At 39.0% G+C, this 25,005-nt stretch overlaps 2 long non-coding RNA genes across 2 annotated transcripts in view; one reads left to right on the forward strand and one right to left on the reverse strand.

Annotated features, from left to right (window-relative positions):
• LOC149788729 (uncharacterized) overlaps nucleotides 1-22,459 on the reverse strand; it is a 33,613-nt gene extending 11,154 nt beyond the window's left edge. Inside the window, exon 1 of the long non-coding RNA XR_016424424.1 lies at nucleotides 22,141-22,459. This is a non-coding gene — a long non-coding RNA (uncharacterized LOC149788729). The remainder of the gene's footprint in view (nucleotides 1-22,140) is intronic.
• The window catches only part of LOC149788730 (uncharacterized), a 118,964-nt gene continuing 115,738 nt past the window's right edge, over nucleotides 21,780-25,005 (forward strand). Inside the window, exon 1 of the long non-coding RNA XR_016424425.1 lies at nucleotides 21,780-21,883. This is a non-coding gene — a long non-coding RNA (uncharacterized LOC149788730). The remainder of the gene's footprint in view (nucleotides 21,884-25,005) is intronic.

Consider the following 25,005-nt stretch of genomic DNA (forward strand, 5'->3'; position numbering starts at 1 on the left):
TATAGCCTAACGTACCATACCCATGACAGAGAATTTTCGAACTTGGTCTTCATGGAAATATCAATAAATTTAAAATATCCATCTTCGCAAAAACAAATTATAGGCATGTTTTTATTTTAAATAATCTTTTAAAGAATATGCCAAGAACTATATACCTATATTTTCTTTGAACCATTATACATTAAACTTTATTTATTTGAACAAGGTTTATTCTTACAACGTGTACTAATCAGTTTCGACGGCGGCTCTGAATTCACGTACTGTGGTTTTTTGAGGTGGTGGAAACGGAAAGCAGTTGATAAACGTCGCGCCCGGATAGGAAACCAATTAATCCTCGCGCATGCTGGTACCAGGGAAAGAACCAAAGACCGCTGATTTGTGAAGTAAATGTGCTACCGCTGTGCTATGAATCGAGACTTATTGGAAAACTAATTTTCAAAACTTTTATTCCTATATGTTCACATGTGAAAAATGTATCGGCATATTTTCGCAAGTGAAAATATAAAAATACCCATCATGCCAGGCGAAGCTTGATTGTGTATGAAGACAAGTTGTACCTGCTGCAAAAAAACGTGTGGTGACTTAGAACAAATAAATAGAAACTGCCTTACATTTCTGACATGGAATTGTTTTTTGAAAAATAAATTAGACCAGACGCCGTTCGCGACTCTCTAAAGTTGTTTCGTTACTTCCTTGACAACAATGACAACCCAGCTGTGATTCATTGCTGAATCATACTTGCATTATCTTCACATAAGGTCCAATAGTTTACAAAACAACTATAATTTAGTGCGAGAGGTTTGATCAACCCAATCCTACCGCTTTCTTACGCCACGTATATTTTCTATGATCAACATTTGATAGTGAGGTGTACTTACGAAAACGGGGTGTGGTAAGATTGTTGTGCCGAAGAGTGAGCTTAATCTGTCTTCTAAACGTCGATTCTGGAACAACTTTGATATATAGTAGACAGAGAAGCTTCTTTACGTACGTTAATACCAGACATACTTCATCTTGAGGCAACAAAAGGATATATATTACATGGAGGCTTCTCCACTCGTTCATAATGTCAGGTTTTTAGTATCACAGGATGAAATATAGCCCGTGTTAACGTAGGAAAAGAAAAGTCCTATATACACCCTCCCAAAAAAGTACATAAATAATAATTTCATTTTCATGCCTTTTTCCATTTGTAGTCCAACATTTGACCATATCCATGTAATGGAACGGATTTTTTCTGGAATACTTTGCGGTTTTCCGTTCCGAATTAGGAATAAATATGAAAATGGTCCATATATTTCCAAAACCCTAATTTCACCTCAAAAATGTATCACTGTAAGTAAAGGTAAACGCAGTCATACAAATTGAATTTAAAGAACAAATATGTATTGCAGTGTAAATGTCTATGAAAATAATGACACCATTGGATAGCTAAACCCTATTGATACAGCTATGAAAAGATATATCCACATACTTTACAAACAGCAAAACATGTTAATTGCCCATACAAATGGAATATAATAAAGATCATTTGCTTCCAAATTTAACACTTAGGAAACTCCCAATTTCTTTCTGAGAATTTTACATAGGTCGGCCAATCAGGATGACATCAGACCGGCTATTGTGGTACATTCTTTCACTTGATTAACTTCTGATGCGTTATGTCAACAATTGGCATGTATTTAAATACACTTACAAGCCTTCAAATAGACCTTTAAAGGATACAAAGCCTTTCTCTCTCTCTCTCCCTCGCTCTCTTTCTCTCTCTCAATATATATATATAGCTCATTCTCAAAATGTTAAGATACCAAATTATGAGTATGTGTGTGAGCGATTTGGATTTGTAACGTAGCTTTAACAATTTTTCATCCATACCGTTACGATATCGGCAGTGTGGCAGTTTACAATGATGTCTAGCACTGGGGCATCATGCCGCAGACATGTAGAATGATGCTCCACCCAGTCACATTATCCTGACACCATACCGACCAGTCCTTACACTAACCTCTTAATAGTGAGCGCAGTTGTTAGTACCATTTTTGTAAGTCTTTGGTATCGAACCCACGACCTCCCGCATCCGAGGCGGATGCTCTAACCACGAGGCGACCGGAGCGGTTATCAAAATATGAAATGTATATATATATATATATATATATATATATATATATATATATACATAAGTGTATGTATGTATGTATGTATTGAAAGACAGTTAGTCCAAACCCAAACCCAAAAAGCCCTATTATTATCCAAAGGTATATCGCCTTCCTTGAACGAGATTCCTAGAAGATACAACATTTCAAATGAAATATAAAAATACCCCACCAAGCAATGTAACCAATAAACCATCTGTACGAGAACCCACCCAATAAATATCGCTTCCCGAATCACTGACCGTTAGAAATTCGAGTCCAAAAATAAAATATATTCAATATACATGGAGAGTCTCCAGCTGAGTTGATTACCTTTAGCATATAAATAAAACACGTTCAAGGCACATAGACATAACGAATAAATCCAATTGGAATTAAACTCAGCGAATTATTTTGATGCATATAACTTATTCCTTGGTATGCTTCTGGTAAATACTACTGACCTTGACATGCTTTACTTAAGGAAAGTCTGAAATGACATATGCAGTAAATATGACACTCACAGTAGCGGATGAACTTGACTAAACCATCCTGTATTATACTCATGTGACCTTGACATGCTTTACTGTCCTGTATTATACTCATGTGAACCAACGACCCGCATAACCACAGTCTTCTCTGGAGAACTGTTCAAATTCACAACAAACACTAAGGACTGAAGTACGTGTTAGAATTACAGTAAATTAAAAATGGGCCACGATATAAGTAAAGGAAATGAGAAGGCTAAAGAAAAGATACAGACTTATTCAAACAGCCATAACCTCTCTCTCTCTCTCTCTCTCTCTCTCTCTCTCTCTCTCTCTCTCTCCAGATAAGGAAGGGAGGGAGAGAGAAACCCATAAAAGGAAGTACTATAAAAAGTCCCATGTTTAGAAATTTAAATGGCATACTGTTTCGTGGGTTGAATTGAATTGAATACGTCTTTATAAATCATATCCAACTTTAGTGCCCTCTTGTGGGTTATCCGGTTTCCTATACTGTACCAAATCGTAGTACTTAAATATCTGAGTCATTGAACCCTCTTATTGTAGATTGTGACAATAATATAATAGAATAGAAAAGAATATAATATAGTATACTATAAACCGAAATATTGTAGGATAGACATAAGGTCGTATTAGCCATTACCCGTATTCAAAGAGGAACAATGAATAATAAGAATAAAAGTAAACTGGTATGGCTACCTGTTTGATATAGAATCAAGCACAACAGATGTTGTGTACCCTACATTTCGTTTACTGGCTCCAGTGCAATATACCTATCTGACCTCACTTATGTGTACACTCCATCTATAAATTTACGCTCCAGTTCCGACACTAGCATTCTCATTGATACAACTGTTAAAACGAAGTCTTATGGACAATGTTCTTTTGTGTACCAGGGTCAGCTACGTGGAAATAATTGCCCATCGATTTTAGGAACAGGGGCACTCTAATCTCGTTCACTAACAAAATATAAATATACAGCATGTACTCATGAAGGAAAATCTAACAAACAAAACAACTTTTATTGCTTAGTAGTACATATGTATGTATGTATGTATGTATGTATGTATGTATATGTATATGTATGTATGTATGTATGAATGTATACATGCATGTTTGTAAGCATGTATGTATGCATGCATGTATGTATGTATGTATGCATGTGCATGCGTGTATGTATGTATGTATGTATGTATGCATGTATACATGTATGTATGTATGTATGTATGTATGTATGTATGTATGTATGTGTATGCGTGTATTTATGAAAGTACGTCTGCTAATGTTGTTTTTGTTAAAATTATACCCGCATCGTTTTCATTTTCATTCCCAAACTATTCTGGTGACATCATGCTTGTAGCCTGCTGTTCAAGGTCGACCCAAACATCTAAATTATGAGCAGAGACCAATGGGTATTCTTTTACTTGTTTTTAAGCATGATAAAATCAGATGGTGTAAGAGTATTCATGCTTGCATGGATTTCAAACTTCAGCCAGATCCCAGGGATCCAAGGGAAGTGGCCCAAATGTAATGGCAAAAGATAAGAATCAGGATATCACATTATAATGTCGTTATTGGCACATAAATTAAAATCTTAGAAACATGTGTAACTGTTATCACATTTATCTTTTCATGATACGTCTTTTAAACTCAGTAAGTGAATCCCGACCACGATATAAATTGCCTGTAACACGCCCAATTCCTTACCAATACATGTTGTTCTCGATCCCCTCAGAACCACTGAAAAGGGTTATAGAGTCAAACTTGCCTTTCTGACCCTTTCTATGCTGCCTAAGTATTTTAACGTTCGTTTTGGTATTATTGCAATATACCTCAAGAAATATCTTGCATGTTATAAGCTCTATTGACCTTCCAGATTATGGGGTAGACTTTTGGGGATTAACACATATAATATGCAATCACGGTTGTCAAAGCCAAGGCATTCGTTCAACGTTCAATCCAGGGCATTCGTTCATTTGTTCAACGAATTCGTTCAAATGCGTCTTTATCTGATATATGGGTTAAGGTCACAATTATTACTTCTCGTTTAGTGCTCACGAAGGTATTTCCGGTCTAGTTAAAGAGCGTTATGTTCCATTGTCGTTTTGGTGGTGATAAAAGAGATTGATTTAGAAATTAATGTTATTGATTTCAAGGTCAATGTTTATTAATTATAATATGAGCGTTATGGTGTGGAGTTTTGTGTGTATTTTGGTGACAGTGTGTGTGTATGTGTGTGTGTTTGATTTGGAATTTTAAAGTAGCTTTAACAATGGTTCAGTCATATCGCTACGATATCTGCAGTGTCACAATTTATAGTGATGCGTAACACTGGAGCATCAAGCCGCATACATGTAGCATGATGTCCCACCCAGTCACATTATCCTGAGATCAAGCCGACCAGTCCTAACACTAACCTCTTAATGCTGAGAGCCATGCCAGGCAGCTGTTAGTACCATTTTTGTAAGTCTTTGGCATGACTAGGCCGGGGAGGTGACAGTGCACAGTAACTAATGAGACACAGATGCTGATCAGGATACAGTCAAAGAAGCGACCTACTGAACGTGTGCTTTGTTTACAGCCAAGATTCTCAAAAGAAGCCCTATAACCTATGACAAAGAACTTCACCGTGAATTGAACGTGGAAGGTACTTTAGAGTAACATATGATTTATTCGTGCTTTTACATAGTAACTTTCTTCACTAAACAAATGCAGACACGATGCTGGAAAACCAAAGTTGTGATCTTTGTCATTATGATTGAAAAAGGAAATATATTTCCTTAATGATATAGTATTGTTTTTTTCCCTTTCGAACAAACAATATAATTAATCATTTTATGTTCCTGTCACGCTTTCTTTGTAGTGCATCTTTTAACCATTTCTCGGTCTTTCCTTCCCCCTGTCTCTCTTGGACGCTTAGGGAAAGGGTTATCCGATAAAATCGAAAGTAATTATGACCTGAAGAGCGGCTAAACGGTTAGTTAAAATGACACATTTGAAATATTTTATAGATGCCCTAAAAATCATGCATAAGAAAACATTTTGATTCCAACGGTAAAGGCAAATTGTTATATTTTCAGATTTATAAGACTGTCACATATATGAGTCCTTTTTATAGCCAATATAAAATAAATATCAACACCCTTTATAAAACGGAAACATATATGAATGATGATTAGAGATCAATAGGTTTCAAATATATTAGCTATACCATTCCCATTTCGGTATGCGTTTTTCACATGTTTCAACATCCAGAATAACATCGGGAGGTATATTTGGATCTTTCTATATATTATTCAGTATGTTTAAGTTCAGCAGCGGGGGGGGGGGGGCGAATCCGACATTTTGTCCAATCGTTATTTTGCTTAATTAATATTTCTGCACTCAGCGGATCCGGTGTAGTCAGCGCCTGGTAAAAAAAAAACGACGACGGTCCATCCTACACGACGGTGACGTCATTTGGTTTAATACACTTTTCTGCGCGTCGATCCCAGCGTCATCAGCGTCCGGTAAACACAGCGACGACCGCGTCGATGTCATTGCCCCCCCCCCCCGCTGCTAAGAAGTTATTTACAATGATCTTACAAACAGAGTGATCACTAACTCCTCCTCTTGTAGATCAATTAGGTTATTTGACTGATCAGTAAGTCTAAAATTGATTCTCGTTAAAAACCGATTATGGCATCGCATATAGACCGGATTAATCGGGCTCTCAACGATTAAGAATCCGGGAGGGGCTGTTGGCGAAAATGAATAAAGGATATACCCCTGTTGAGCTTGATTTGATTGCTTGGTATCTACCTGGTAACTCCCTTCGATAACATCACACACTAGATTGATTGCTATCACCGATGCGATATTTACGTTGTATGGAGCAATATGCCTACCACCATCTCCGTTATCGTGTCTGAGGATAATTGATGGACCGAGAAAATCATTAAGAGACTTTCTTAGTTCTGGCGCGTTGTATCCTGGAAACTTGAAATCGGGTAAATCGGCTTCTGTGATATTATACTCGGTTAGGAATTTTTGTTTATTATCATCGCTGTTATCGGATATTATTTTAACGATTCGTTCATTGATATATTCCATGTCTGATATAAGTTGATTTAACACCTCAACGTGTTTTCGTGCTTTTGTTTTCCGTAGTTGTTCTAGTTGCAATTGGTAATTATGATTAATTTCGGTAAAAACACTAGCGATATCATTTAAATTAACTGTGAACACTGCGGACGATTCAGGAGTTTCCTTATACTGAAAAAACCACTGCATGACATTCCTGTTTTGAAATATAAACCAACTGGGTAATAACGTGCTTTTCATAATAGACAAACCATCTCGATACTCGGGATTAATCTCATGATACGATTGCGCATTCGTGTGCAAATCCGCGGAGATTTCATTAGGTGGATTCTCGGGCCAACCTAGTATGGTTCTTATTGAACTGTTATAAATATCAACCATATACCCCGGTGTGCTTATTTCAATCGTCGACGATAACGTCGGTTCATGAACCGTAATATCGATTTTTGATTCTTTTCCTGCAATCGATTTTATCCTGCGTTGAAATTCTTTATTGATTTGTTCTACTTGGTATGACCCAGTTGGTATTGTAACCTCCTTCCAGTCTGGGGTCCCATCGGGTTTATTTGTCCATGCAAAAACCAGCGAGTTATTAGGTTGTTGTCCGTTAAATGCTTCCGCTCGGATATTAGGCCAACTGTGATATACTCGCAATTTTGCCAGCGCTATTTCCTTTACTGGAATCGGAGAAGGGAAGTTTACACTGAATTCTGGCTTCGTTGATGTTATCGATATCATATTTGTTTGTACCGGAGTGGTGTTCTCCGCGATCCGTTGAAGTAATTGCAACCCTTCGGGGTTCAGCGACATTATTATTATTCGTCGTTTCTATTGTTTAATTTCAACACCGAATATTAACAACCTGCTTGTTTTCAGGAGGATGTTTTAAGCCCATTGAAGTGGTTTCAGGAGAGTGTTTTAAGCCCATTGAAGTGGTTTCAGGAGAGTGTTTTAAGCCCATTGAAGTGGTTTCAGCCACGTGGTTTCCAGCTTCCAGTTGAAAATCCTCGATTTTTGACATCGCGGAGTCATACAACTGGACCATCGTGGAGAATTCAACATCGGATATAAACGAATTATCTATCGCCAACGAGATAAACCCGGATAATTTCGAGTACGCGTCGGATACTATTTGATGTTTTACTGTATACTCGTTGAGTTTTTTCTGAGAACACGATGATATCTTTCTAGTGATTGCGTTGGCGACTCCAGCAATTGTTGTCGCCGCGGAGATAGCGATTGGAACAGCGATCGGGGCCATCATGGTCACCGTGGATAAAATAACACCGGTACCGGCTACTATACCTGACACCGAGTACACGACCGCGTCGATGGTGGTTATTTTTCGGCGGTATTTTTTTATTTTTACACGGTATTGTTCGGAAAGCGTTTTCAAATTCGCGGAGAATTCTTTTACGGTATTGAATCGATATTGATGTGACGTCGGTGATACCTCTGATTCAATTACCTTGGTGGTCATTTTTATTTTAAAAGAGCTAGTGTTTTTAATTACTTAGATCCGTTACAAATTCCACATACCATGTAATGTTTGCCTCGGTTAAATGTCTATCGACGGCATAAATTGTAAACTGTTCAGTTGCGTCCTTGTCTATAATTGTTGATATTGTATTGTTAAACCCGGATGAACTCGACGATAATATATTAAACTGCATCATTGAAACCAGTGTCAATCGATAAATACCCTTAACAATTGCGGTGATTTTTACTGTATTCTGTGTAGGAGTCCAAACGAATGATCCATGATGAATCGTGTATACTGTGTTGATGGTGTTTTCATGAGGGATTTTTATTTTTGTCACCTCCGGTAGTCTGTCTTTGATCGCTGTAACATCAGTTTTGATTGTTCCTATTTCCTGTGTATGCGCGTCTATACCCTTTTTGTTCGCTGCAACATCAGTTTTGATTGTTTCTATTATCCGTTTATGCGCGTCTACATTATTTATGTTCGTTGCAACATTAGAGCCGATTTTTTCTATTATCAGTTTATGCGCGTCTACATTATTTATGATCGTTGCAACATCAGTTTTGATTGTTCCTATTTCCTGTCCATACGCAGTGATATCATTTATAGTTATTGTAATTTCATCCGGTCTGGTATTTTTTTTACCAAAGAATTTATCAATGGTGTTATCAGCCCTGTTAAAATTTTTTCGTAACGTGTAAAATTGGCCCGACAGCGTTGTAAACTCCGAAATAGCATTTTTTATCCCCACAAGATTCGGTTCGGTTACCGTCGGGGTTCCAAAAAAACTAGCAGTAGTGAGTTGTATATCGGTGACAGACTTTTGTATCCCCTCGAACTGATTTGCTTGCGCGTTAAATTTATCATACAAATTTTTTAACGAATCCGACACGGATATATAATTGTCGCCAAGTGTACTTATTTTTCCATTTATCGTCAAGATGGATTCACCTGATTTAAGTCGTCCGTCATCGGTATACAACACGATATTGTTCTCGGCGGCATCACGCTGTCGTATTAAAACGTCATTCAGCGACACATTACTGGATTTCAGTTTACCCTGGCGGTCTTGAAATACAACTATTTCGCCCGGGTCAACACTGGTTAAATTTAACGTATCAGCGATTTCATCCTCAATTAGTTTTTTTATGTCATCGGTGGCGAGCGTTTCCGTGGATTCTTTCAGCGCCGAAACCGGTCGTCCCCAGATATCAATCATTATTATTGTAAAAAAAAACAGTGTTTTTAATTAACCCGCCGGGCCTCTACGACCCCACTAGTGTATTCGTTTACAACCACATGAGGTAGTTTCCGCGATGATGAAATCGTCGCGAGTACGTTCAATACCTCACGGCCGCATATCGGTGGGTCACTTAATTGTTGTGTTGGCAGCGTGGAATAAAAAACCGGGGCTGAACACGCCCGGATATACCGCATGAACTCGTTTGGCGGGGCTAACCCGTATGAATCAAAATAGACGATCGCACGCGGATCAATTGCGTATGCAACCCATTGAGTCCCCGCTCCGGAGGATTTATCGAGGTTAATTATACCGGTTTCAATATTCCTTGGTTTTGTCGGTAATTGATCCCTCATAAAAACACCTCTGAAGTTTTTTATCGCTAACGCGTTTGCGGCATCTATTAAATCAAAATTAGACATAGGAGTTAATAAACGGTTCCCGGTAGTCTTAGACCCTTCCCCGAGTACCATGAATACGGGGTTCCCGGTAGTCTTAGACCCTTTCCTGCTACGGGTCGTTTTTTTTTATAGCCTTTCCCGGTTGCCTTCTTCAATGCCATTCCCGCCGCGGTACCAACGGCTCCTAACGCCGCCGCCTTCGCCACTGCTGGGGCCGCCGCGGCAATCAACGCTGGAATCGCAGCTAACAACGGAAATATCCCACCGGTCTTTTCCATGTTTTTAATCGCTGCGGCTGAAAAATCTATTTGAACACCCTTTTTATTCTTCATCGCATCATTGAAATGTTTTATTTGACGCGCCGTCAACGATATCTTATGATTACCACCTGCCATCTGTGACGGCTTTAACGTTATTGTGGTTCCACATTGTTTAGCCGACTTTGATCGTAATTTCTTGACTTGACCATCGGTCAACTCTACACCGACAACATTATACGACATTTTAATTGTAAACGCGTTTATGTTTTCAATTACATGTTTTCCACTGGTGCATCAACGATTCTCATTCGTCCACCAACACCTTCCAACAGCATTGATTTATCGCTGAGAATGACAGCAACCGCTCTATAATCGGCAATAACGCCGCGAGTTACATTAGCTCGGAAGTGTATATCAACGACGGATTGTCTTGTTAAATCAAGATGTTCCAGCGAAAAGTAATAAATCGGATATAGTTCTTTGAAATCATGGTGTGATATTTGCAAACCAGTGTCGACGTTTTGATCACGACTCATATACGACAGCAACCGATGGTACACGCGTGCAATATGGTTTTGACCGTAATTAAGTTGTATATCCTCAGATGGTTCCTGCTGTCCGTTTATTCTCAGCGAGACGTAAGTAACGCCTAATCGATCAAATATCATATGGCTGGATAGTTGATTATCAACTCTCGTCATATCCTGCAACGCAACAAATATATGACGCGGAGCCGAAATGCCTTGTTGTGATGCCAGGTTCCATGTGAATATACCATTGATATTTGATTGCTTAGTATCTGTTGTTGTTGTTAGCCAACTTAGTAATGATTTTCCTCCTTGCTCCATAAAGGATAGCAATCGTGCCTCTGTGGTAATGGATGGAGTCATTACTGGCATCCACAATAATATTTTAGTTAAAACGACTTTACCAGAGTCATTATTTGGATTCGCAAGATCCGCTGAAATTCTCCAAATTGCATTTCTATCATCACCTTTTCGCACAAGCACCACGGTATGCTTTGCTCCGTAGATAACTTTTCGCACGTTCCTACAAAATCCAAATATATGATGCAGTGGAATCGCGCATGAGAAAGATCTACGCGGCCTTGTTAACATTGATATGCGTGTTGCAGCTCCGATGTTAAAATTAGGATCGCTGTTTATAATCATATTCTCAACATCAGCGTTAGCGCTATCAGCATTATTTCTTGGTCGTCTTACCACAAATTGCGAGTTTCCAGCAGTGTTTCTAGTATCCTTTGCAAACATCATAGATGGACCCGCTGATCTTGTACAATCGTCGGAATATCTTGCTAGCCCGATTATTGTTGTAGCAACATCAACATCACGTTCTATAGACTCGATCTCTCTTCCATCAATGAGATATTTTGCGCTCTCAAATAGCGCCATTACGCCGTTATTGACTAAGCCAACTTTGGTATCATCTGGATACGGTGCTGGTACAGCAGGAGTATCGGCCTCTGTTACAAGTTCTCCTTCGATTTCAATAAACGCTTCACACGGTAAAAAATATTTACTGGTATCATGGACTTGAAGTTCAATTCGCGATCGTATGTTGGGTTGTACTGCATGATAGGAATAAAATTGATAATTACGGACAGAATCATCCTTGTGCACTGGTGCGTCCATATCAAACGCCGGGTCAGCTGTTCGTTTAAACATTTTATTTAATAATACGCTGATGCATCTAAATCATCGTCGTCGTTTTAAATTCTTCGAATTTTGTCGTGGTTTTAAACCACTTCCCGCTATTATGTTTGCGATGTCATCTTGATTATTGTTTACCAACGACGCTAGTTTTTCTTCCACGGCGTTATTTATTACTTTACTGATATTTGCAGGCATCACTGTCGTTGATGGCATCACCGGTGGTTTCTGTTTTCTTTTTCTCACCAACGACATTAGTTTGTCCTTTGCTGCAGAAAACGCCCTTCCGGCGACATCTCCAATAGCGCTGATTCCCTTATCACGAATAACATCAATAGCCTTCATTCCTAATTGTTTGGCTAACGGCGCCACTTTTGGAGCCATTCTTGTAAATAACCCCGCAATGGTGCTACCGAGACCGTCTCCGTACCACGCGCGGTATACGGGCAATCGTGAGTTTACCACGTAGACGCTGACTGGTTTATCATGGTTGTAGTGTATAATCATCTTTATTATAAAAAACACCAGTGTTTTCCAATTAGTGGTTGATCACCCCCTTCCCACCACCGAATCATAAATTTTGTCAAAAACATCGATTTTCTCTAAATGATTTCCTGGGGTTTTCATCGGCGGTAAAAATCCGCGTTTTTTGTCAATTTTTGTCAATTTTTGTCGTTTTTTGTCAGTTTTTGGTCGGTTTTTGCCGGTTTTTGGTAAAAAATATCGATTTTCTCTAAATGATTTCCTGGGGTTTTCACCCGTAAAAACTAACCAAAAACGACCAAAAAACGACCAAAAACGACCAAAAACTGACAAAAAACGACAATTTTATAATTTTTTTAATCATCCACTAACTCGTCTATGAGCGTTCGATATGCATTAATGTCCATGATACCACCGGCAAATAACCGCCTGCAAATATCAGCGGCCTCATTGATTATTTCCGGAGAGTTATTTCCGGCTCGTTTTCCTCCGATTAGTATTTCTAGCCGTGATATATCACTGAGAACATTACCAGGACAAGTAACGTCTTTACCAACAGAGTATCCTTTTCCGTGCTTTGGTCTTTCACTTTTTACTTTATTGTGGAATATTATATAATTATTATCACGCGGTGGTATTTCATTTTTATATTTATTTGCCAAATACACTATTCTTGTCCAGTCCTTTAACGACCTTATATTTTTCTCGTAGCCGCTATTGATATGCTCATCTCGTGTGTCCTTAGTAAAATTTGTAACAGTAAAATTAACTAATTCTTCGTAGCCGAGATTTCTAATTGTGTCTATTGTGCTCTTTTTAAGCACATTACGGGGTATATTCCCCTCTTTCTCTATTTCTTCCGGTATTTCTTCCGGTATTTCTTCTTCTGGTTCTCTTGCGGTGGCGCCTAGTTCTTCTTCATCGGCTATTGTAACATAAGGTTCTTGTGGGTCCGTTATAGCGAGTGGCGGCGGCCTCCGTGTTGTAGCAACCGCTATTTTCGCAGGGAGTGTTTCCAGAGACTTTTTTGTTTGTTCGGTCTGAGCCGCTATCTTTTCAAGCGCACCGAGGACGGGCACAGTTGCCGCCGTAACATCTTTGGTCGCTTTAGTTACCGGAGCAAAGAGCTGTTCGCTTCCAACAGCAAAATCAGTTTGTAGTTGTTGCCGCGTTTGAAGTTGTTTTCGGACCCTGTCTCGTAACGGTATGAACTTTTTAAGCGCTACTAGCCGCTCTCTGGCTGGCCGAGTAGTAAGTGATTCGCCTAGCATTATTGCAATTGCTCCGTAGTTTCTAATTTCCCGCCGAGTGTGGCGGGGATATGTCCCAGGGGCTCCAGGGAGTTTTCGTCTATAATCCTTCTAATGTTTTTAATTTTATTAGAGATTTCTCGACGTCGTTCAAAAGCCTGTCCGAGTTTTTTTCGTACTGTCTCAACGGCAGTAAATAGTCCAATAAATGCATTTACGTCATTGCCATACAAGTTTTCATTGATCGTATATTGTAATCGCTTTATAAAAGAATACTCGCGTGGCAGGGTATATCGACCTTTCTTTGATTGCTCGTTAATAATTTCATAATCGGACAATATTTTTTGGTTATCAAGCTTATCAGATAATTCAATTCCTTGATTTTTTAATTTTAAAATCTCGGTTAATATATTATTGATGTCTTCGATATTCATATTCTTATAAAACATCTTATTTCTAATATCAAAAATAAAATTATTTTACAAAATGAACCCCGCGTATCAATCCCGAGGTGTGTTAACATTCGATGAAACATAAAACAGAATATTACAGTTGTTTGTAAAGACAATTTATTCCATCAGTTTTCTTCCGGAAGAAACAATTTATTAATTGTAATAGACTGTAGCGTTCACACTGTCGGTAACTTTGTCACTCGGTGATATACCATCACGAGTTATTCCCCTTTGATGTTACATATGAAAATCGAATTCTGCGCCCGGTCTTTTTTGAGATCGCTGAATTTTGTATTCCTTCTGCAACAAATTGTACTGCGGGCACACAAATATCAAAATATCTACTGGCTTCATTCATCGACTGAAAAGTTTTTTCTTCGTGCGTTATTGTATCAAATGACTTTACGGGTTTTGCTTTTTTTGAGTATTTACCGGTTCCGCCTTTTTTGGTATTCTGACTTTGCGAGATAGCTTGCAAGTTTATAAGAGAATTATCAGTCTTATTATTATTAATATGATCAATCACAAACTCATTCTCGATTAATCCGTTAAATACTTCAAATACAATCCTGTGAACATAATAGCTTTTTCCTCCCGCAGTAAACATCAAATACCCGCGATTATTTACGGTACCAACCGGCTTCTTCAGTCTGCGGTTTCTAACAACGCCATCGCGAGATGCCTCGTAATTAACGAGCACAGGATGCGGCTGAAATTCTTGGTTCATTTGTATAATAATACTACTTGTCTAATTCATTATTTGGTTTAATTATAAACCTTGCAATGTAGTCCTGAGGAGTTTTGATGACGAAGTCGGCGGTGGGGTCAATGACGGCGTTTTTAATTCGCTTGTCGTAATAACGTTTTAGTTCCCTGTATAATTGCCGCCACAATTGATACATAATTGCGATTTTCCTCTTACACCAACGTGGCAAACCAAGCACGGTAGGGGGCCATTTGAACCATTACGAACGCTTTGTAAATGATACCCGCAGAATTCACCTCTACATGATTTATTGCACGGGGTTATCGACCCAATCATCAACCATTTGCAGTGATTCATTATACTATATTCTTTTATTTAAATACTTGTTTTAATTATATGGAGGAGTTCGAGAGATTAGCAGCAATTAAGCCCTGGAAAAATATTAAGTTCAATCTCGATAGAGCCCTCAAGGACGCACCAAAAGCGTCAATAAACGATAGAACCCTGTTAAATAAAATACGCGATTGTATCAATGAATTCAAGCGTGATGGTGCATCTCATAGTTGGTCAACATTTCAAATTGATGGTATTGTTGATGCTACCATGAACGACAGCCGCGCGGCAACGATAATATCACAACTTGGCTCCAGCAAGTATTTCTTCAGAGTAAAATTCATTGTCCGGGTGGAATCAGATAATTGGATCATACGTGATAAATTTGAACCGGTTCTCAGCGACAAGAAAACAGTCATTGTTAGCCGCGACTCCAAGCCAGGGCTGTTAACCGGAATTGACAGACCATACTATGAACGAGCGTATCCTGAAACAGCAGTTGTCTATGGAATATACCCGTTAAATAAGAAACCTGATATCGGAAAACTAGCGCCGATGAAACAGTCAACGGGGATAAATTGTGTAGCAGAACGAGTAATAGAGCATTTTACAAATGCGTGTCGAGGAAATAAACTGACTGATTTACGACGTAGTAAAATAAACCAATGGGAGGAGACAGTGCGCGAGCGAGGAGCAACCATCAGCGACATAGCGAAATTAGAAACGTCGCTGAGATTTCCAATAACCGTTACAACAATAACCGGTGAAGTATTATATGAATCAAAGTATAAATCAAATGGAGCCCCAATCAAAATTATTGATCATAACGAACACGCGTGGACGCCCGCGGTCACAATATTTCCACGGGATAGAACAGTAAAGTATATCCCGGGGGAATTCCTGGGAGAGGATGGTTTTCTCGCGGAGAGGAAACTATTTGATGCTATTGCCTGCTTGTGTAAAAACGACCCTGTATCAGTGTGGTTACTTCGCAGCGCTGAAAACGACATGGATACCTTTGATCAGTTTGTAAGACCAAACGGTGAATTATATCGCACTGAAGCGTTTCACAACAAGATGAAAAAAACCGCCATGGAATTTGAAGAGCATGATGAACAACTGCTAACAAATTGTTTTACGATTCCATCGGTTGCGGCTCATGTTGCAGCAAGGAAAAATGCGTGGAGACCAACGCGCAAGGAATTTCTACCGGATGTACAATCCAGTTGTTTGGAATACTATCACGGTGGACTATGGAACACTGAATACAACCGCGACGCTATGATTTCCGTTGATATGGTTGCCTGTTATCCAGCGAGTTTTCTCGGGTATGGATCCGCCGCTGAGTACTTCAAACGATTTGGACACCCCAGACATGAAATGACTCGTGTTGCTATTAATGGACCACTGCCTGATTTTGATTTAACCGGATTCGCTCGCATAGTATCATTTGAATTCGCGGCAGGACTTCATCGCTGTTGTTATATTTGGATCGGTAGACACATGGCTGAAAAGAGATGGCTTCCAATAGAGCTGCTACGGTATATGACTGATTGTAGCATGCTTGTATCGTTGATTGTCAGTGACGCGATTATATTATACCGGGCGCAGACTGAAGTCTGGTTACCAGAACCAGAGCGTCTAGATAGCATAATTGACGAGTCCAGAAAACACATTGATGCCAACGAGGAATATATCATCGAATGGTCCAAAAAGATATTCAACCAACGAAACCGCGAGGCAAAAGATCTCGGTAGAAGAATAATCGGTAAGTTCACACAAGGTGGAAAAAACTGCGACTACAAACGATATTGCTCACGGCTGATTATAGATGACGCAGAATATGATTTCGTAATCAAGGACGCAGTGGCAAAAAATAGATACGTGAACTGCAAAACAGCTTTCTTGTCCAATGGAACAAAGTTGGGTACAGTTGTTACCTACTTCGATGGAGACAGCCCCGCGTATCCGCATTTGAGGGCGTCTATGCTGGGTTACGCCGCTATCAATTTATTCTCGATGATAAATAGATTTCCCGACACCGCGGTTAGAGTAGCCGTTGATTCATTTTATATAGACGTAAAGTACAAGGGAAACTTAGCCGAGTTTACTAGTCCGGACGAGAGTTGGGGTATATGGAGAATTAAAAATGAAATACGACGCGATTATTCCCCGTCAGCAAATGTCACCGTTGAAAACAATTACTTACGCGGTGATAATTTATCAGAATGGTCTAATGCACCACCGTGTTCTGATCCAATTTGTAGATATAAAACAGTTTATTTAAGCGGCTGTGGCGGGTCAGGAAAGACGACTCGGGCAATTGAATTATTTCGAACGCGGGCAAGTATAATCGTGCTTACACCGACCCATAGACTAGCGCGAGAGATAAAACAACGAAATGTTGACGCCGTTACTTATCACAGCTTTTTTCGATACAGCGGCGGTGAGTGGACTCCTGATCGAATGGGTGAAAAATTTATTCCTGAGGTTATCATCTGGGATGAGATATGTACTGTTTCGTTAGATGTTTTACAAATGTTTCTTGAGTGGTTGCTGCGCGCGAATACAGCGGTAATCATGTGTGGCGACCATGGCCAACCACCACCATTTGTCGGCGAGGGTCCACATGATTGGTTAAAGGGTTTTGTGGACTATTATGAAGAAACCAATACTGATTACCGAGCACTTGATGAACAACTGCGCGAGGTTAAAAAATTAATTAGATTACAGCCGGATAGAGTTCAATGTGAAATAATCCGCGAGGTGATTCCGGAAACGCCGTTAAATGAATTCTGGGAAACATGGAGACCAAACGATTTGATTGTAGCGAGTAGAAAGATAGTCAGAGACACACTTCAGCAAAAGTTGTTTACGTTGCATAAGGAAAAGTTTCCAACGCGCCCAGTGCCGTTATGTTATAAACCCGCGGACACACAGCGGCAGAACATTGAAGTTGAAATCCCGGGCCCGACAGCGTCAGGGATAAAAAAACAAATTCTTGTGCTGAATGATATTGTGCTCGTTGATATCAGCGTCGTCGAGGACGCGCTACGTGCTGATAAATCCCCGTGGACGCTAGGATACGCAACGACAATACATTCCTCGCAGGGATTAACCATCACGGATACAATTGTTTGGATGGTTGATAATCGCATCGAATGGTCAAATCTAGTCTATCTTGCAGTGTCCCGAGTACGGAGAATAAATCAGCTTCGAAGAATTGTTATTGACGAAGCCACCGACGAAGCCGGCGACAACGATGACATTATTGATGCTAGCGTCATTGATAGAAAACTCTCGGGTTACCGCCAACAGGATAAAAAAAAACAGCGGCGTTTTGATATTGATGCCGAATTAATAATTGCGTTACGACAACAACAGAATAATCACTGCGCGAGTTGCAATTGTGTAATGCGCTGGCGTGATTCTGATAAAGACGCTCGCCAATTTACCGTGGACAGGATCGATAACAGTCTCGGTCATGTCAAAAACAATGTGAGGTTGACCTGTCTTGAGTGCAATAGACGCAACGGCGCTAGTTAAGGCCACGTGGGGGCAATTGAGTATCGTCAGGTATCACTTGTAGTTGCTCGCGAGTAAATCCGCGCTGAGGAGCAGTTGAATCCAGTCTATAGATCGGTGGTCTACCAGTTGATCGTGTTATCGTTGATATGTTATGTGTGGTAACACTCCAAATAGGATCAGTAGCTCTTTTTTTACCGCCTTCAAGCTCTCCTGGTTCATACAGATATCTAACAGTGACATCGCCGAGAATCGGCTTGGAAACGCTATTTAATTTTGATCTTCCGGGTATGTACTCGTATTTAATCGCGTCGCTGGGCTTCATGTTGATTGCTCGGGTAATCTCGTTATTTAACGCTGCAATTACGCCTGGTAATCTTTTAACCCATTCACGAGATCGTTTTTCCTGGATGAATTCTTTCGCGTATTGATATCCAAATAACCGTTCAGCAAGAGTCCGATTGAATCGTTCAACAATTGCCTGATCACGATGTAGCGCAGTATGACCTCGTCGTATCGCGACGCTATGATGTTTCAGCGTTGATAAAACAGCGCCGCGAAATTCATTGCCAGGATCAACTTGTAATAGATTTGGCCAGCGCAGAGGACCCCTTCGGTAAATCCGCTCAAACGCATTGGCTACTTCAGTTGCTGACTTTGTTTTTAACGGCTCCGCTTGTTTGTATCGACTCGCAACATCAACTACAGTTAGCGCGTATTTGTAACCGTTGTCATGCGGCAGAAATAGTATATCAGCTTGATGAACTTCATTGGGTACGGTAACATCAAAGCGCGAAAAGTTGATTTGTTTAGGCGGTGGTAGATAAATTTGCCATATAGCCTGTTTGGATAACCAATTAGCCGCAACGGCCTTTGTTACCTTTGCAGCGCTTGCGAGTTTACCAATTGCGGCCTTCCCCTTCCAGTATCCTCTCGGAGAATAATAGATGGATTCCATGTTGTTATTATAAACGCTAGCGTTTTCAATTACCAGCGCGAGAAGCTCCGCTTCCAATCATTAATTTACCTTTCATAGCCGATTTTACCAACCATGAAGCCAATTTTTCTTTGAATGATTTATCAGGAATAGCATTTAACGCGTGAATTAATTTTACATCCGCGATATGACGCTGTTGCAAATCACCGCTACGATAAGCTATATCATGTATCCGACATGCTTCGTCGATAGCGTTTATTGGATACTCACCGGGTCGCGGCTGATTTTGATCATTGAGTCTGATATCTAATCGTGTTCCGGGGCCACAGTAGCTATATCCTGGGAGGTGTTTTTCTCCTGGATACTTTGCCCACGGTGTTCCGGGGAGTTTTGATAACTTGGCTGCAATATCACCTCCTCGCTTTTTTTTAAAGCATCCCCGGGTCTAGCAGAAATAAATCTAAATTTCTTTGTACCGCATTGTACACACTTACCAGTAAGGGCCGATCTGTTATTTCTTGTTGTAACGGTTGTCATATCATTTGTGCCAGTACGCACTCTACACTTCACACAATATAAATCCATAATTTATGTATAGAGATATGAATATAATTGATTTTTCGGCGACTAAAACAAGAGAACCAGTTAAGCATGATTCAGCGTTACCAAACTCGATCCGGATGATTATCATCGGACCATCTGGATCCGGCAAGACGCAATTGTTACTCAATTTAATAATGAGATGGATGAAGTGGGATAAGTTGTATTTAATCGCCCCTAGCGTAGATGATCAACGATGCTACGAGGTGTTGAAAGATTTTAACGAGAATGCATCAGCGATCGCTGAAAAAAATGTTATTGAGTTTATTACAGATATCAATGATGCACCAGGTATTGATGATATTGATAGCGACGTTAACAATCTAGTCGTGTACGATGATGTAATGTTAGACAATCAAAAAAACCCAGCTAGGATATTTTCCAGAGGCAGGCATAAAAACACCGACGTGATATATGTCACTCAACGATACACTCAGATTCCAAAAGTAATCAGAGACAACTGTAATATTCTTGCTGTATTCAACGGCGTTGATACACACACGCTACGAAATATCTGGCAAACTTGGTGTGGCGGTGACATGGACTTTAATGGTTTTCGAAACTTTTTTAGTCATGCTCAGTCGACCCCACATGGATTTGTAACGATAAATTTACATGATCCTCGGACACGATATCGTATCGGACTTGACCAAATATTCGGTTAAATTGTAACTAATTTTCATTGTAAATAACTTCTTAGCAGTAGGGGGGGAAATGACATCGACGCGGTCGTCGCTGTGTTTACCGGACGCTGACGACGCGGGATCGACGCGCAGAAAAGTGTATTAAACCAAATGACGTCACCGTCGTGTAGGATGGACCGTCGTCGTTTTTTTTTTTACCAGGCGCTGACTACACCGGATCCGCTGAGTGCAGAAATATTAATTAAGCAAAATAACGATTGGACAAAATGTAGGATTCGCCCCCCCTGCTGCTAGTTCAGAGATTATATCTTCTCAGATATTGCCCTACATTTAAATATCTTTCTTAGCCTTTATTTAACATAACTGTGAATTGTAAGCCATAGAAATATATAAAATCTTATAGTTGTTTTGTTATCTCTCTCTCTCTTTCTCTCTCTCTCTCTCTCTCTCTCTCTCTCTCTCTCTCTATATATATATATATATATATATATATATATATATATATATATATATATATATATATATATATATATACTAAGTCTCCACGGTCCATTCTGTTGTCTTTCTGTCCCTCTGTCTGTCTGTCTCTCTCTCTCTCTCTCTGTATATATATATATATATATATATATATATACCAAGTCTCCACGATCCATTCTTGACCTATTGTATATGGCCTTCTTTGAACTTGATTCCAATAAGATTTAACATTTCAAGCGAATTATATACTACCCACCAATTCATTCATTAATGTCTCACTAACAAATTTGTAACTAAAGAAAAAATATTCATATTTTAAATAAGAAACATGCCCTAACTTGACTCCGCTGAGCTATCTAACTTTTTGACATAATTAGAACATGATTTTGACACGTGGAAAGGACGAATAAATTAAATCGCAATCCCAAGGACCCAAGTAAGTGCTTTAGATAAGTAATGCATAATTTGGTATACTTTAATTAACGAAAGTCTGAAATGACATTGACAGTAATTGGATAATAGACACAGTGTGTGACACCCAATATTGAAAGCGCTGGACAAAAGCAGCTTTTAGTTCCTCCTATAAGATATCCGAGCGAACAACGACCCATTGAAATACGTATGATTTAAACCTTTGTTACGAAGATACGATAATATTGAAAACGAGTCAGGCTATAAGGAAAGGAGATGAGACGATTAAAGTAAGCATACGGATTCTTACAATGAGCATCTCTCTCTCTCTCTCTCTCTCTCTCTCTCTCTCTCTCTCTCTCTTCGATCTAATCAGAGAAAAAGAGAGAGATGTATAGAAAGAAGGACTAGGAAATAAAGTCTCATGTAAGTAATGTTAAACAAAATGCATCCTATTTGACACGAACGGTAGTAAACAATACTGGTTCGTGAATTATACATTTCTTTACGACCCATATAACAAAGTTACGCTTTACGTAAAAGGTACCTGAACATCGAAATGGTAGCACACTTGCTTCTCATCTCTACGGCCCGGGTTCTTTCTTCGGTTCCAGCATTTGCTTGGGTAACGTTGACTTTAAAACCAAAGTTGTTTGCTTCCTGTGTATTCTGAGGTTTCCAACATGAACATCTGAGTTGTCGACTATGCATGGCATAAATTATGGTACACTTCGTATTCTCTGATTTCTGACAAGAACATCTGAGATGTCGAATATGCTTCGTATAAATTATAGTTCTCGCAGATTCTCTGGTTTGTTGAACCACAAACGGTTTCAGTGCCACTATATCCATCCAAGCTATCGAGCTGGCTTTGCATAGGTTATTGTCTCTTGCGGATTCTCCTGTTTCATGCACTTCATAATATCGCAGTACTCCAATATCTAAGCCACTGCAGTGGCATTGCTTATGTTATGAGAACAAATCGAGGTAAGATAAATCATGTTTAAATTTTAAATACCGCCAAACCAGCGCAGCGTCACTGCCATTACTTTCTAAGGACAAGAAACTTCGTAGGATAGACATAAAGGCATATTATTCATTAGGCGTATTCATTAATATAAAACGCTAATAATAATACAAGAAATGTATGAATGTACAAACACACTTATCATCTAAACCAAACAAGTAAGTTCTTTAAAATAGAAATGTACAAGTATGTAATCACCTAATATGAAATTAGACCATGTGCTTAAGATAATATATGACCACCTAATTTCTTTGCTAAGAATTAAAGACCGTAGATAATTTGATCACATCTTTTAAGTTTGATATGTGTATAAAAGTTGAGATTTGCATGCGGAGCATATTTGCACCTGCCAATTCATTTTTGCTCTACATAACAAGTTGGTGCAAATTTTGAACATCGCAAAAATTTGGATAGCGTTTAAATTGGCATCTGTAAGAAAATATACAAATATGTGTGAATTTGTATACTGTAGTATATGTTATCTGATGCAGGGGTATAAGACAGTATAAACACGTTCCGTTGTTACGTAATGTGATATGGTGTATCATAGTGGATACACGAATGCCTTTGTACTGTGATATAATATATGGGTATCACAGAGGACGAACTCGTTTTGTACCATATTAATACATGGGGCATGAGATAGAATGAACAAGTCCCTTGGTACAGTACTAATACATGGGGTATCTTATTATATACTCATCTTTTTAATCCGTTAACTTTACATTTTCAGAATCTTTCAGTGTTTTCTGCTACTGAACACCTTAATACTGCAGGACATGTGAGTCTAAAAATAGTATTGGGTATTAGGAACTACTTTGCAAACAGAACATGTACACTTATGTAATATACAGATATGTTTTAGTTTATTGAATTTGTGATTGAACTAAAGAGGTTGTTTCGCGTATTTGAAAGTAGAGATGTTTCGGTGAATAATGTGGACAGTTATAATGAGTCACAAAAAATGAAACCTTCAAAGAATAAAACGAATGAACGTGATATTCGCAAGGTCCACAACAAACGGGTGAGAAGTAGTAATTCAAAATACCATTCTGATCATTTAAATAGTTATTTAGGAGAAATGTTCGTAAGCTTTCGTAAATAAAATAGTTCAGACAATGACCAGTGCTCTCTGTGTTATATACATATAGCATAGAGAAGCATAGTGAAGGCAAGGGCTATCGCATATTTATCAGAGACGTATCATTTTATTAGGCAATAGTGAAGTCGAGGGGAAAATATAACCGTTTGGCAGGAAAATAATGGCCGGAGATCCAATAAGACAAGACAACGAAAAATTATTTTTTCCGCTGGCTGAATGTACTTTCAAACACCATCTGCATTTGCAATTGTATACGCTAGCTATCGGATTTAGACTAGTGATATACGCCATACAGGTTATAACATATATGAGGTCCCTAAAAAGAGCATGCAAGCGATAAGGCATAGAGACGTCTTCCTTACCTGGTAATAAGAATAGCAAAAATATACTTACATTTTGCATTCTGAATTTCCTCAACATGTACTTTCTTAGTTATTTCTGCAAATCCGAGCTATGTCATTGGTTCGAACGCATGGTTACACACCACGAAATTGTACTGTTATTTAGATCGTTATTCCAACAGCAATAAATTACCCATACTACACTGAAAATGAAATGAACGTTATATTCCTTTGAGTCGTTTTGATAATTTCTGTTAAATAAGTTCTTGTTTCCCACATTATGATTCCAAACATTCAATTACAGAACAAACAAACTCATGCAGCTGCGTCGCGACGCGTCCTTCCTTGCTCAAATCACATATACTGTGTACGGAATTGACACAGCTAATAAATGCAGTCCATACACAGCAGAGGTGAGTAGAATCGACAAAACATCCACCAATTCAAGACCAGCTGGAAAGATTGATGCAATGCTCAATCGTTCACAATGTGGGGATACATTTCAATTTTAAATAGAGCAAAACAACAATTCTTTTTTAAACTAACGTCGGGCGTGCGTTGAAGTACAAAGGCTACTGGGCAGTGTTATGTGTTACTGCGTATTGATGAATCGACGGCTGTGTATTTATGTTGGAATAAAGCATAAACTAAATTACTTTATTTCTTGTAATTTATTTTTTATAATTAATCCTTAAGTAGAAAAAGAAAGTGAATATATAATTAAAAGTTTACTACATTTATATGGGAAAATATAAATCCATTTTCTGATTAATACTGCAATCTCAAAGGACCTATCAACTGACAAGACTATTCTGCGGGCCTCACAGCCATAACGTGACTCATGTGAACAGATCTACATAACTAATCCTGGGCCAAAAAGATAGTATTTATTGACCAAGAGCAACCTTGAGATTTCATTGCATGTATTTTTCAATGTTCGCT

Source organism: Sinohyriopsis cumingii, chromosome 11 (assembly GCF_028554795.1).
Source record: "Sinohyriopsis cumingii isolate HCF-2022 chromosome 11, ASM2855479v2, whole genome shotgun sequence".
Taxonomy (NCBI): Eukaryota; Metazoa; Mollusca; class Bivalvia; order Unionida; family Unionidae; genus Sinohyriopsis; species Sinohyriopsis cumingii.